A 12,586-nucleotide genomic window follows, 5' to 3' on the forward strand; every position below is an offset into this window, starting at 1 on the left:
AACGTGCTCAACGGATTCTTGAAGAGACGACGCGTCGAGTCGGAAATCGGTTTCAGACCGGATTGATCTGGCGGTATGACGATGTAGATCTGCCAGACAGCTTTCCGATGGCTCTCCAGCGTTTAAAATGTTTGGAACGACGGATGGCGCGAGATGTTGCTTTGAAGGAGAATCTTCATCGTCAGGTGCACGAGTACCAGGCAAAGGGGTATGCCCATCGTCTAACTCAGGAAGAACTGCTCGAGGCGAACCCTAAAAGAGTGTGGTACTTGCCCATCAGCGCTGTGACAAACCCAAATAAGCCGGGAAAAGTTCGCCTCGTTTGGGATGCGGCAGCGAAAGTCGCCGGAGTTTCTTTGAATAGTCTCCTTCTACCAGGACCAGATCTGTTAACACCATTAACTCATGTCCTCTTCCGCTTCCGGCAATATCCGGTGGCCGTCTCTGGCGACATTAAGGAGATGTTCCACCAGATCGGTATTGTGGAAGCCGATCGCCATTCGCAACGTTTTCTATGGCGTGATAACCCCGAGCAAACTCCACAAATCTTTGCGATGGACGTTGCCATTTTTGGTGCAACATGCTCACCATCGTCCGCGCAATTTGTGAAAAATAAAAACGCGAATGAGTTCGCATCCCAGTACCCAAAAGCAGCAAACGATATAGTAAGGTGTCACTATGTGGACGACTACCTGGGGAGCTACGAGACCACAGAAGAGGCGATGGAAGTTGCTGAGGGTGTGAGGAAGGTGCATTCGAAGGGTGGATTCGAAATCCGCAATTGGGCATCGAACAACCAAGCTGTGGTGCAACATTTGGGCGGAGAAGCAGTGAGCGGCACAAAAGAGTTGATTTCAAAAGGTGACAACACCGAGCGAGTACTTGGATTGCTTTGGCAAGCTGAAGCAGACGAATTGCGATTTTCAACGACTTTCCGTAAAGAAATTTCTCAACTCATTATCGACGAAGTCAGGCCAACAAAAAGACAAATTTTAAAGTGCATCATGAGTCTATTTGACCCACTTGGAATATTAGCAGCGTTTTTGGTGCATGGTAAAATTATGATGCAACTGGTGTGGAGAACAAAAATTCAATGGGATGAACGCGTTGACGACCACATCTACGATCTTTGGAAGAAATGGATCTCCCTATTCGGCAAAATCGAAGAACTCCGAGTGCCACGTTGTTACTTCCAGCAAGCAAGCGCTGAAATGTACTCGACCCTTCAACTCCATATCTTCGTGGACGCAAGTGAGGACGCGTACTCGGCAGTTGCATATTTCCGGGTAGATACTCACGACAAAGGTGTTCAGTGCACATTAGTGGCAGCCAAAACAAAAGTGGCTCCAATACAACACGTCACCGTCCCGCGTTTGGAGCTAATGGCAGCTGTATTGGGAGTCCGACTTGCAACCCTCATCGCTGATGGACATTCTTTGCCAATTTCACGAAGAGTCTTCTGGTCCGATTCAAGAACCACACTAGCATGGATCGGCTCCGAACATCGTCGTTATCGTCAATTCGTCGCCTGTAGAATCGGAGAAATACTATCTTCAACGGTCGTGGACGAATGGAAGTGGGTGCCGAGCAAACTGAATGTTGCCGACGAAGCCACCAAATGGGGTAAAGGTCCCTGCTTTGACGCTAATAGCCGCTGGTACCATGGGCCTGATTTTTTATACGCTGATGAACTATCTTGGCCGAATACAACTCAAAACATCATAACTACCGAAGAGGAACTGAGACCATGCTACGTTCACCAAACGTTGAAATTTCCGCTGCTTCAGTTTGAACGTTTTTCCAAGTGGAAACGTTTGCTACGGACGGTAGCTTATGTAAGACGCTTTGTGAGCGTTTGTAGACGACGAATACAAGGGCACTACATCAGCACAATGCTGACGCAACCAGAACTGCAGGATGCGGAAATATTGTTATGGAAAATGGCTCAGTACGACGGATACGCAGACGAGCTAGCCATTATTAGAAAAAATATAGATCTGCCTGTTGATAAACGAATTCCGTTGGAGAAAAACAGCGTTCTATACACACTAACTCCGGTATTAGATGAGCAAGAAGTTCTCCGCGTTGATGGTCGCATAGGCTCCCTACAAATAGCCCCTGCGGACATGAAAAGACCAATCATCCTTCCAAGGCATCATCGAGTGACTTTCCTGATTGTTGATGATTATCACCGCAAGTATCTTCACGCCAACTCAGAGACGATTGTAAATGAGGTAAGGCCACGTTTTTATATACCACGACTCCGTGTGTTAGTCAGAAGTGTGGCAAATAGATGTCAAGAATGCAAGATTAAGAAGGCGAAGCCATCTACGCCTAGAATGGGATCTTTACCACAAGGAAGATTATCACCATTTCTTCGTCCATTTAGCTATGTTGGGTTGGACTATTTTGGTCCTATTATCGTGAAGATAGGCAGGTCCAGCACTAAACGTTGGATTGCACTCTTTACGTGCCTTACCATTCGAGCTGTGCACGTAGAGGTTGCTTTTGATTTATCCACCCAGTCTTGCATTGCATGCATTCGAAGATTTGTCGCTAGAAGAGGTGCTCCTGTCGAGATTTACTCTGATAACGGGAGAAATTTCATAGGGGCACAACGAGTTTTGAAAGAGCAAGTTGCTCGTATCTATGAGGATGCGGCAGTAACATTCACCAACGCTCAAACTAAATGGCTGTTCATCCCACCTTACACCCCACACATGGGAGGCTCATGGGAGCGTTTAGTAAGATCTATCAAAGTTGCCATGCGTAGCCTACCACAGGAGCGTAAACTGGATGACGATGCGTTGCATACTATGGCAGTGGAAGCGGAGGCTATCGTCAACACACGGCCGTTAACATATCTACCGCTAGATTCTGCGCAGCAGGAAGCCCTTACACCAAACCATTTTTTGCTGGGGTCTTCTAGCGGCGTTAAACAACCAGCAAGCAACATGGCAGATACTCCACGAGCAGGTCGTCTAATGTGGAATTTGATCCAATATAACCTTGATCATTTTTGGCGGCGCTGGATCAGAGAATATTTGCCTACATTAACAAAAAGGACCAAATGGTTTGGAGAATCGAGAGCCCTGCATGTGGGGGACTTAGTTATCGTAATTGACGATATGAAACGGAATGGCTGGATTCGTGGAAAAGTGCTGGAGGTCAACCCTGGAAAGGACGGCAGGGTGAGACAGGCTGTAGTCCAGACGTCTGACGGGGTGTTCCGGAGACCAGCGTCCAAGTTGGCCATTCTAGAGGTGAAGCAAATCGATAAAGACGAGCATGATACCCATCTTTATGAGGAGGGGAATGTTAGTACTGGCAACCCTTCCGAGTTCGCTGGGCTGAAGTTAGCAGCGATACATACCATCCGTCATTATGACTGCTCAGGAGATGTGTCAGAAGATGGAACAATATTCGACGAGAAAAGACAAAACGCACGTTATTTCTCACCTTAAAGTAATAAGTGAAATTTAAATACTATTGTTACTCCAAAAATTTAGTAAATAACATTTTTTGAAGTCCAATTTCGTAAGCGGTGAGAATTAATAAATTGAATTGCCCTATACAAGTTGTTTATACTTAAAATTTATTACAGAATTCAATTCGCTATACTCTAACCTAAATTGTTTGTTTGAAGAACGAAGAAACGATAAAGCACTGAATTTGTAAGATCCTTTATAATTAAACTAAACCTATATAACTAAAATATATCTAAATTGCAGCTTGAAGCACTGCGCTGACAAGAATCGTGTCTTATTACTCTGTTCTCGAACAGGTCTTTCGAACCTACATGCATGTGCCTTCATTGTCATTTAAATGTTCATCGTAGTACTACTTCCACCTTTCAATTGCCTTATACTCAATGCTTCTTACATTATCTCTGCACGCTTCTCGGCTCGCGACATAAATCTATTGTTTTCGATAGAGCTTGCGCCACCCTGTGGAATGTTACACTTGCTCGAGGCGGAATTATTGACTTGTGAAACAGCGGGAATCGCTGACCGGAACCGGAACAGAAATGGATATGTCTGTAACAATTCGTCGTGTACAATACTGCAACATTACTACCATCACTCATTCTGACAACTCTTCTATGCTAAGTTAGGCCAACCAATTTCGTGCGATTCATTTAAATCGAGTTTTTTCATCGTTATCTCCGAAGTATTATTCGCGAATCCGCAATGGATGGCGGAGCTTCTTGCTCATGGTATAGTCCCTGCAGAATTGAATCTATTTTCCCGCAAAGTGATCGATTTGGAAGAAAGCGCCTTGTACTTACTCCACTTCGTAAAAGGTGCCGTTTAACTATGGGAGCTACAGAAGATCAAAGCCCTCTTCAGTGAAATGGCGGAACTGTGTAGCAGAAGTGTAGCAATCCTAACATAATGTGAGTGACAGCCGTAGTTACTGCATTCCAGCACTTGGCATCCGCACTCATTCTCTCTATTATATTGTCGGAGGACGTGTTCCCTTTACATGTAGCGAGCATGCGACCTCTCACAACAATGAAACGGGGGCAATCGAACACGACATGCTCCGCTGTTTCCTCCACACCAGCACAGTTGGGGCACGCAGGAGATTCTGAGTGCCCGAACCTATGCAGGTACTGTCTATAGCAACCATGTTCTGACAGAAACTGCGTCAGGTGGAAGTTCATTTCCCCATGGTTTCTTCCATACCAATCTGACACATTTGGTATTAGTCGATGGGTCCATCTACCCTTAGTGGAGTTATCCCATTCCTGCTGCCAGCTTAAACGAACTGTCTTCGGATCATCGCCCGATAACATTCAGCATAAGTCTCTTAGCTCCAACTGTACGAGTGACACAAAAAATCCGTTGCTATGTTCATGCGGACTGGCCTCGTCTCCATCTGCTGCGGTCCCTGAAGTCCAGCAATGAACTTATCAAACTGCAACAATTCCTGAAAGTACACGTAAATTGATCGCATAACGTAATAAACGGTGGCGCCAGTGGTACCGGAGAAGAAATCCTATTAACCAAGACTCGTCCCTTAATCGCAGAACTCGTGAAGAGTGCGATCAAGCCAATTACTACAAATTCAAGCAAACGTTGAACGATGATCGTGACACTCTCTGGAGAATGACCAAGGCTCTGCGTAAATCCACCAAATACAGCCATTGCACAAAGGAAACACCTTCATCGCCTCGGCGGTAGCGCAGCTACTGGCCATGAGCTTTGCACAAGCACACTCCAACTAAATGGCGGACGATCCTGAGACCGCCGCACAGTGCTTCGTCCCTTGGACAAAAGTCAAAAAATCAACTTTCATATTCGGAAGAATCAAGTAGGCCATGATGTTGACATATATTTTGAGCGTGTAATACAGATACTAGAAAGTCCGTGCGCTTATCAAAACAAACCAAAACACCAGGTGTTGACAAGTTGTTTCATCGTTATATATAATTTATTGTTTTTGTGTCAATCCAGTCCCTTTTTAATTTGCTTTATTCCCATACTAATCACATTTTCAAAGTGAAAATCGTTAAGGATCGTGTTGAAACAAGTAAGTAGGAGTCATTCCGTTTAATTTTCTGTGATATATTCTAAAAATTGTAGAAAAAGATGCTTCTGAACAATAAGCTCTTTAATACAGAAGAAAATTAAAACTCCTATCTTCTTCTAGTTCATACAAAAAAGTACCTCAAAGTACCTTTCTGAAATCCACTTTAAAATAAAATTTGAAGTATTTTTCAAATTCTGAAAGTGATTCCAGCTGCATATGTTTGCCGATTGTATGTCATTTTATGATTTTTAAGTTATGCTGCCACAATCTCATCTATAAAGATTGTTTCAAGCAATGGTATTCTGCCAATCCACGTGTTCGAAAAAATCATGTTGTGGATTTCATGTACGGTTATTATAGCACTGATTCTTTCTCCCAGATATTTTAAAACAAGTTAAATACGTTTAGCAAATTTTATTGCTGCAAAATACACAAAAAATTGGGTAAATATAGAAGATCATACGATATTTTTGTGAAGCAAAACTCCGACTGATTAGCAAAGCCAGTTTTGCTTCCGCGCCAACAGAAAATTGGCGATGCAGAGTTTTCCTATTCGGCTGTAAAGGCTGGCATGGGAAAGCCTTTCATACCGTTCAATGAATGTTCAAGAAAAACCTATATATATATATATCTTATCAACAATAATGAACCTAAAGAGCTCGCGTTCGTAGCCTATGTATCAAATTGTTTCTAATAATCATCAAACAGAAACCCACGACATTTCAATTATCTTTGTAGAAAAGAAGATAATGATTCGATTGATATGTTTTTGGATGATTAATAGCTGGTAAATGAATTGTATTGCTAATAAATATAAATTTTATATAACCTTTTTTATTGGGTTTGATTTTAGTCGTTGGAATAATCCGTGCTTTAATATGTTTATAAAAAATTGGTTTTATGGACACTTTTACATTTACGCATACCACATACAAAATAACTATTGCAAAATCGTTTAAAGATCCTAAGAAGACTGATTGGGAAACCTATTCAGCCACTCTCCGATCCGAAGACTACATCATAAATCCTAATATCAAAACAGTTCTAGAGTTAGAAATGGCTTCTGACTCTATACAAACTAAAATTCTTAATGCATATCAAGAAAGCTGTCCGACTAAAACTGTTAAGTCGAGCAGAGATGTTCCGTGGTGGAACAACCATCTTGAAAAGCTTAGGAAAACGGCACAGAGGGAGTTCAACCGTGCCAAACGCTCTACTGATTGGAGCCTATACCGAAAGGCTCTGACAGACTACAACAAGGAAATAAGGCTAGCTAAGCGGAAATCATGGGTCCTCATGTGTGAAAGCATTGAGAAGACTCCCGTAGCTGCCAGACTTCATAAAACTCTATCGAAAGACCACTCCAATGGTCTGGGAACTCTCCGAAAGACTGACGGTTCGCTCACTGTGGATCCCACAGAAACACTGAGTGAAATGCTGAGGACTCACTTCCCTGATTCAATCCCTGAAGCGATCGTGAACGCTAATGGCAACAGACAGGGCGTCTCTGGTCAACAAGAGCTCCTGTCATGGGACTCAAGTACCAAAAGAGACGCATTGAAGGTTGCCAAAGAAGCCTTTACGCGAGCAAGGGTGGAAAGGGCAGTGAGATCCTTTGAGCCATTTGAATCTGCTGGCATGGATGGAATTTTCCCAGCGCTTATCCAGAAAGAGGAGCAAACGCTTATTCCTCCCATGATAGAGATTTTTAAGGCCAGTTTAGTCTTAGGACATATTCCAGATGGCTGGCGTCAGGTTCGAGTTGTCTTTATCCCGAAGCCGGGAAAAAAAGACAAAACCAATCCCAAAGCATACAGACCGATTAGTCTGTCGTCAGTGATGCTTAAAATAATGGAAAAGGTCTTAGGAGAGTTCATAAATTCAAAATTTATGGAAGCAATGCCTCTTTCCAAATACCAATTCGCTTACCAAAGTGGAAAATCTACGATCTCAGCACTACACATGCTAGTCAACAAGATCGAGAAAACATTTCATGCAAAGGAAATCGCCATCGTGGCATTTCTTGACATTGAGGGTGCATTCGATAACGCTTCCTATTTGTCTATAGTGTCAGCAATGCATAGGAGAAAATTTGACCCATGTATTGCTACCTGGGTACATGCTATGCTAGCAAATCGCCGAATCTCATCCGAGTTGAGCGGATCGTGCGCCACTGTCATGATGATGATGATGATATAGGCTGCCATCTATTGTAGCAAGGTATCCACCGGTAGCAATGGCCTATTCTAACAAAACAATTTGTTCAAGATTGTATGACTATTCGTATTCAATCATACTCCTGTCTGAAGGGCCAAAAACGAATGGCGGACCCGTAAGCAGAGACACTTACGCGAAACCCGCAAGGAAAAAGAATCTCCTTCCAAAAGTAAGTTCACACGAACAGTCGTACAATCAAGCCCTTGCTTGTCAGAAAGACCCAATAGATGGGAAGAAGAGCCCGCCCTTTTTCTACGAAATGTTAGCGATAGGAAGTTGACAGTTTCACTCTTCCTATCCATCTCGCTTCAATCGGGTGCCCTGATGGTCCCACCCAACCCAAAATGCATATAACATTGGAAATATAATCAAATAACACAAGTCATCATGGAAAGATCTCACCGTTTTTTTTTATCCTTGTTGTATTTTGAAGCTGGTCGTCGCAACGATGTCGTCGAACTATTTCACCGTTAGCTATAAAGTATCATTTATGCGAAACTGTTCAAAAACCGAGAAAAATAAACAAACTTCCACTCCTCCGATAAAGCGATACGAAAATCAAATCCACTTGTTGGGCTTCTCAAACTGCACTGCCCGAAAACCGAAAAAAAAACTTCCATTCCGACGAACCGAAAGCCAAAAAAAAAACACTTCTGCTATGCGAAAACTGTACCCGCTTGCTGGGCTTCTCCAAATGAAGATCAAACGGTAGAGTTGCCAAAATCGAACGGGCACTGTATTAAATTTGCAACACTCCAATTGAACACCACTGTACATGCCCAGTTTTCTAATCGTACCGTCATCTTGCTCATACCCGCTTCTCTTTCCCGCTTCCGAAAGATCACTTTAATCAGTTGGTGTGGGTAAGACTTGCAAGCGAAAATTCTCCACACGTTCACCTCTCTCACCACACCACATCCACCCGTCCTACCTTTCACTACCACTACTACTGAGACCGCATTCACTCATACACTAATCGCTTCCCCCGCGCATGCTGTCGCCAATCATTTTTTTTTTTCACAGCAAATCCACTTTTTTAAATTCTAAATTATTAACTTTTAATCCATTTTCCAACTGAAATTTAACTTGCACTCGCGACTTTGCTCTTTTCTACGTTCGGATATGTATTTTTCGTCGATTTTACTTTGATATTTCCACATTTTTTCACTATTTGAGTACCACGTTAAAAATGCACAACCTTCCCTCAGCCAGTGCTGCCAGGGCCCTCTCCCGGATCGTGCGCCACTGTCATGGCCACAAAGGGGTGTCCTCCAATGAGAATATATACCGAGGTGAGGAAGACGACATTTAGTGTGAGTGACATCCGTGTACGGTGCAAAATATATCACAACTACAAGCAAGCGAGCTCCCATAAGAAGCCGTGTAAATTAGTGACGTAGTTATTTTTGTCTACGTTTTTTCTTGTTACTAATACATAGCCTTAGCTTCTTCTTCCACACCTTAGTATATATTCTCATTGGGTGTCCTCAAGGAGGGGTACTTTCACCTTTGCTATGGTCTCTAGTGGTGGATGATCTACTTAATAGCCTGGAAAAAAGAGGATTCGAGGTTGTTGGCTACGCTGATGATGTTGTCATCATTGTACGCGGCAAATTTGAAAGCGTTGTCCTTGCAAGAATGCAATCAGCTCTCGATTACACGCTCTCCTGGTGTCTGAAAGAGAAACTGGGGATAAATCCTTCAAAAACTACGATTGTTCCTTTCACAAAGCGCAGAAAGGTACAGCTGCAACCTCTTTTCCTTAATCAAACACAATTGGTTTACTCAAATGAAGTCAAATACCTTGGCATTACGCTTGATGCTAAACTCAATTGGAACACACATCTTCAAAACATGGTAAATAAAGGTCTCAATTCTCTGTGGGTCTGCTCAAAGACCTGTGGAAAAAAGTGGGGCTTAAAACCTAATATGATCATGTGGATATATAAAACCATCGTTCGGCCTAGAATAGCCTACGCTTCCCTTGTTTGGTGGCTAAAAACAAGCGAGGTTACGGCTAGAGCCAAGCTGAACAAAATCCAACGCGTTGCGTGCGTCGCCATTACTGGTGCAGTTCGCAGCACCCCTTCATTCGCCCTAGATGCAATGCTTAATCTGCCCCGGCTAGATCAATTCATAAAGCTGGATGCTGAGAAAAGCGCTCTGAGGCTAAAACGATCAATAAAGCTTCTGCCAGGTGATTTAACCGGTCACCTAAGCATACTAAACGAATTTTCTATAAATCTAATTGTAGAAAAATGCAGTGACTGGATGGAAATGGTTGTGAATTATGACATATCATATACGGTGTTCATTCCTTCTCGCCAAGAGTGGCAAGAAGGTGGACCGAGTATTCCTCCAGGCTCAATCAAATTCTACACTGATGGATCGAGAATGAACTGGATCTGGAGTGCACGGACCAAGAACCAAAATCTCTGTCCCTCTCGGACAGTGGCCTACAGTTTTTCAGGCTGAAGTGTATGCTATCATTGAATGTGTGCAGCTCAGCATAAAGAGGAATTACAGAAATGCCACAATCTGTATTTTCTCCGACAGCCAAGCAGCTCTTCATGCTCTGAAAGCTTACACTTTTAACTCAAAATTAGTGTGGGAATGTGCTCTTGCTCTAAAAACCCTAGCCATCCGCAATCGAGTTAAACTGTATTGGATCCCCGGGCATACGGGTCTAGAAGGTAATGAAATTGCCGATGAGCTAGCCAGGAATGGATCGGCCAATACATTCATTGGTCCTGAGCAGGCTTTGCAGAATTCGCTCTCATTTGAGTATGAAGCACGATCAAAGCAAGCAAAGAAAAACATCCCATCTGTTGCGGTCCACGATCGTCATTGTATCGCAAGGTGTAACAAGTCTGATAAATGGAAGCAGCGAGCGAGAGCCCCAAAAAAAGAGCGATGATAAAACCCATTTTACTCGCTTGTTTACCGTTGGGGATAGGTGTTTTTCTTTACTGGCACGATAAACAATCCACGAAATTCCAATAGCAATAGTGTCCCCCAGGCTTGGAGCATGTTTAGAGGGGTTTTATCATACACTACTATCCCCCCAATCTGATCAAAGTTGTAGCAGTATACGATAAACAGTCTCTCATAATGTGCAGCATGTTATGATAGTTACAGAGAGCGATACGTGAGCGATTCTCTCAATTTTCTCAGGATTCAATCCCTGGTCCTGAGCCATTCTTTGGCATATCAAACTGCTCACTAAATATTGAACTGAACAGCTGGTTGTCCAGGCAAATTATATCCAATTGGAAAACAGTTTCCAATGCGAATCAATCTAAAAGATTCGTCACAATTAATTCGAAACAAACACAAAAACTCATTGGTCTCAACAAAAGGGACCTCAGCACCTTCACCGGTCTTATAACTGGACACTGCCCCAGCAGATACCATTTACAAAAGATCGGAGCCATCCAAAACCCAAATTGCCGTTTCTGTAGTGAAACGTGCGAAACCTCACAACACCTTCTCTGCTCCTGCAGTGCACATATACAACGAAGATCCAAAATATTTGGCAAGCCCTTTTTGGAGCCGGCCGATATTTGGAACGCATCTCCCAGGGAAGTGGTCGGCTTTATCAGGCTGATCGTACCAGAGTGGGGGATTCACAATGCTGCAACTTAGGACTTCTGCCCATCAATGGCAGATGGCTAAAAGTTCAGTCACCGCGCAAAGTATTCCGGTGGCGTTCCCGCCACTGAGGGTCTTTGTAAAAGCAAAAGGGTATATCACAATAGTTCTAAAAAAAATGGACGCAGTGATCTCACACCCGACAGAAGGAGGATACCACATACAGCGTTTATGCAAACGACTCAAGTACGTTTTCATGCGTTTTTATTTTAAACATTTATTTAAAATCGAGCACTGTTCTATGGTGTCAAATGTAAAACGTGACGTATAAGCCACTTATGCCATAACTGATGTAATATGTGTCATTCATGCCAATAATGAGATTTTTTGTGTATAACGACTTTCTCCTCAACTTCGTAAGGCAAAACCGCATTAAACATCCAGTTCTGACTTTTGTCCCCAAGTGCCATGCGTTCGAAGCACTGTGCGCCGTAGCGGTCAACGAGTCATCAGGTAAGATATTATAGACTCTAACCTAACTAGGTATCTCTTTTCGCTTATTTAGAATGTAAAGCAAACAACAAATGATTAGGATCGTCATTTTTAAAATTCTTTACTAAGTTATGTTATTTTATTTCTGAAACTCAAGACATTCTATTCGTTGAACAGGTAATTGAGATATTAGGAAATCTCCACCCAGGTAACCAAATAGTACAATAATTCGCCATGCACGCTAATATAGTGCTATTATAGAGCTGACATGCCCTATATTAGTCGTATTTCAAGCCTAAAGAGGCGAATTAGTGGGCTAGTGGTTACTTGGGCATTGCCTAAAGCACTGTTACAACTTACAAATCCGTTCGACCAGGTCCTTACGATACGATATATCAGAGAAGCCTGCTCATCTACAATGCAATGTCCATAAAAGAAACATCGAACAGCTTTCTGGGGTCCCAACCTTATTTTTCCAAAATTTCGACCAATAGAGAAATGGATAAGTATAATGCGCCTGCTTAAGAAAACTGGTAAGACGGTTTGATACAATGCGCAGATTACTGCAAACTTGCAAAAAAGGATGACACAATTCTATCGTCAAAGTGTGTATCAAAAAGAAAAGGCGCAGTTACATCAGAAATTGAAAGCAACATGGAAGTGAACTGAGATCTAAGCTTTGATGGGTTTACCATTTCTGTATGTTATTTTATTCCCGAGATATACCTAAGTGATTTATATCCTGTAGTGT

The 12,586-nt window shown here is 42.7% G+C and overlaps 1 protein-coding gene across 4 annotated transcripts in view; it reads right to left on the minus strand.

The window, feature by feature from the left end:
• The window catches only part of LOC5576168, an 82,001-nt gene that overhangs the window by 5,868 nt on the left and 63,547 nt on the right, over positions 1 to 12,586 (minus strand). The window lies entirely within an intron of this gene.

The sequence above is a fragment of the Aedes aegypti genome, chromosome 2 (assembly GCF_002204515.2).
Source record: "Aedes aegypti strain LVP_AGWG chromosome 2, AaegL5.0 Primary Assembly, whole genome shotgun sequence".
Taxonomy (NCBI): domain Eukaryota; kingdom Metazoa; phylum Arthropoda; class Insecta; order Diptera; family Culicidae; genus Aedes; species Aedes aegypti.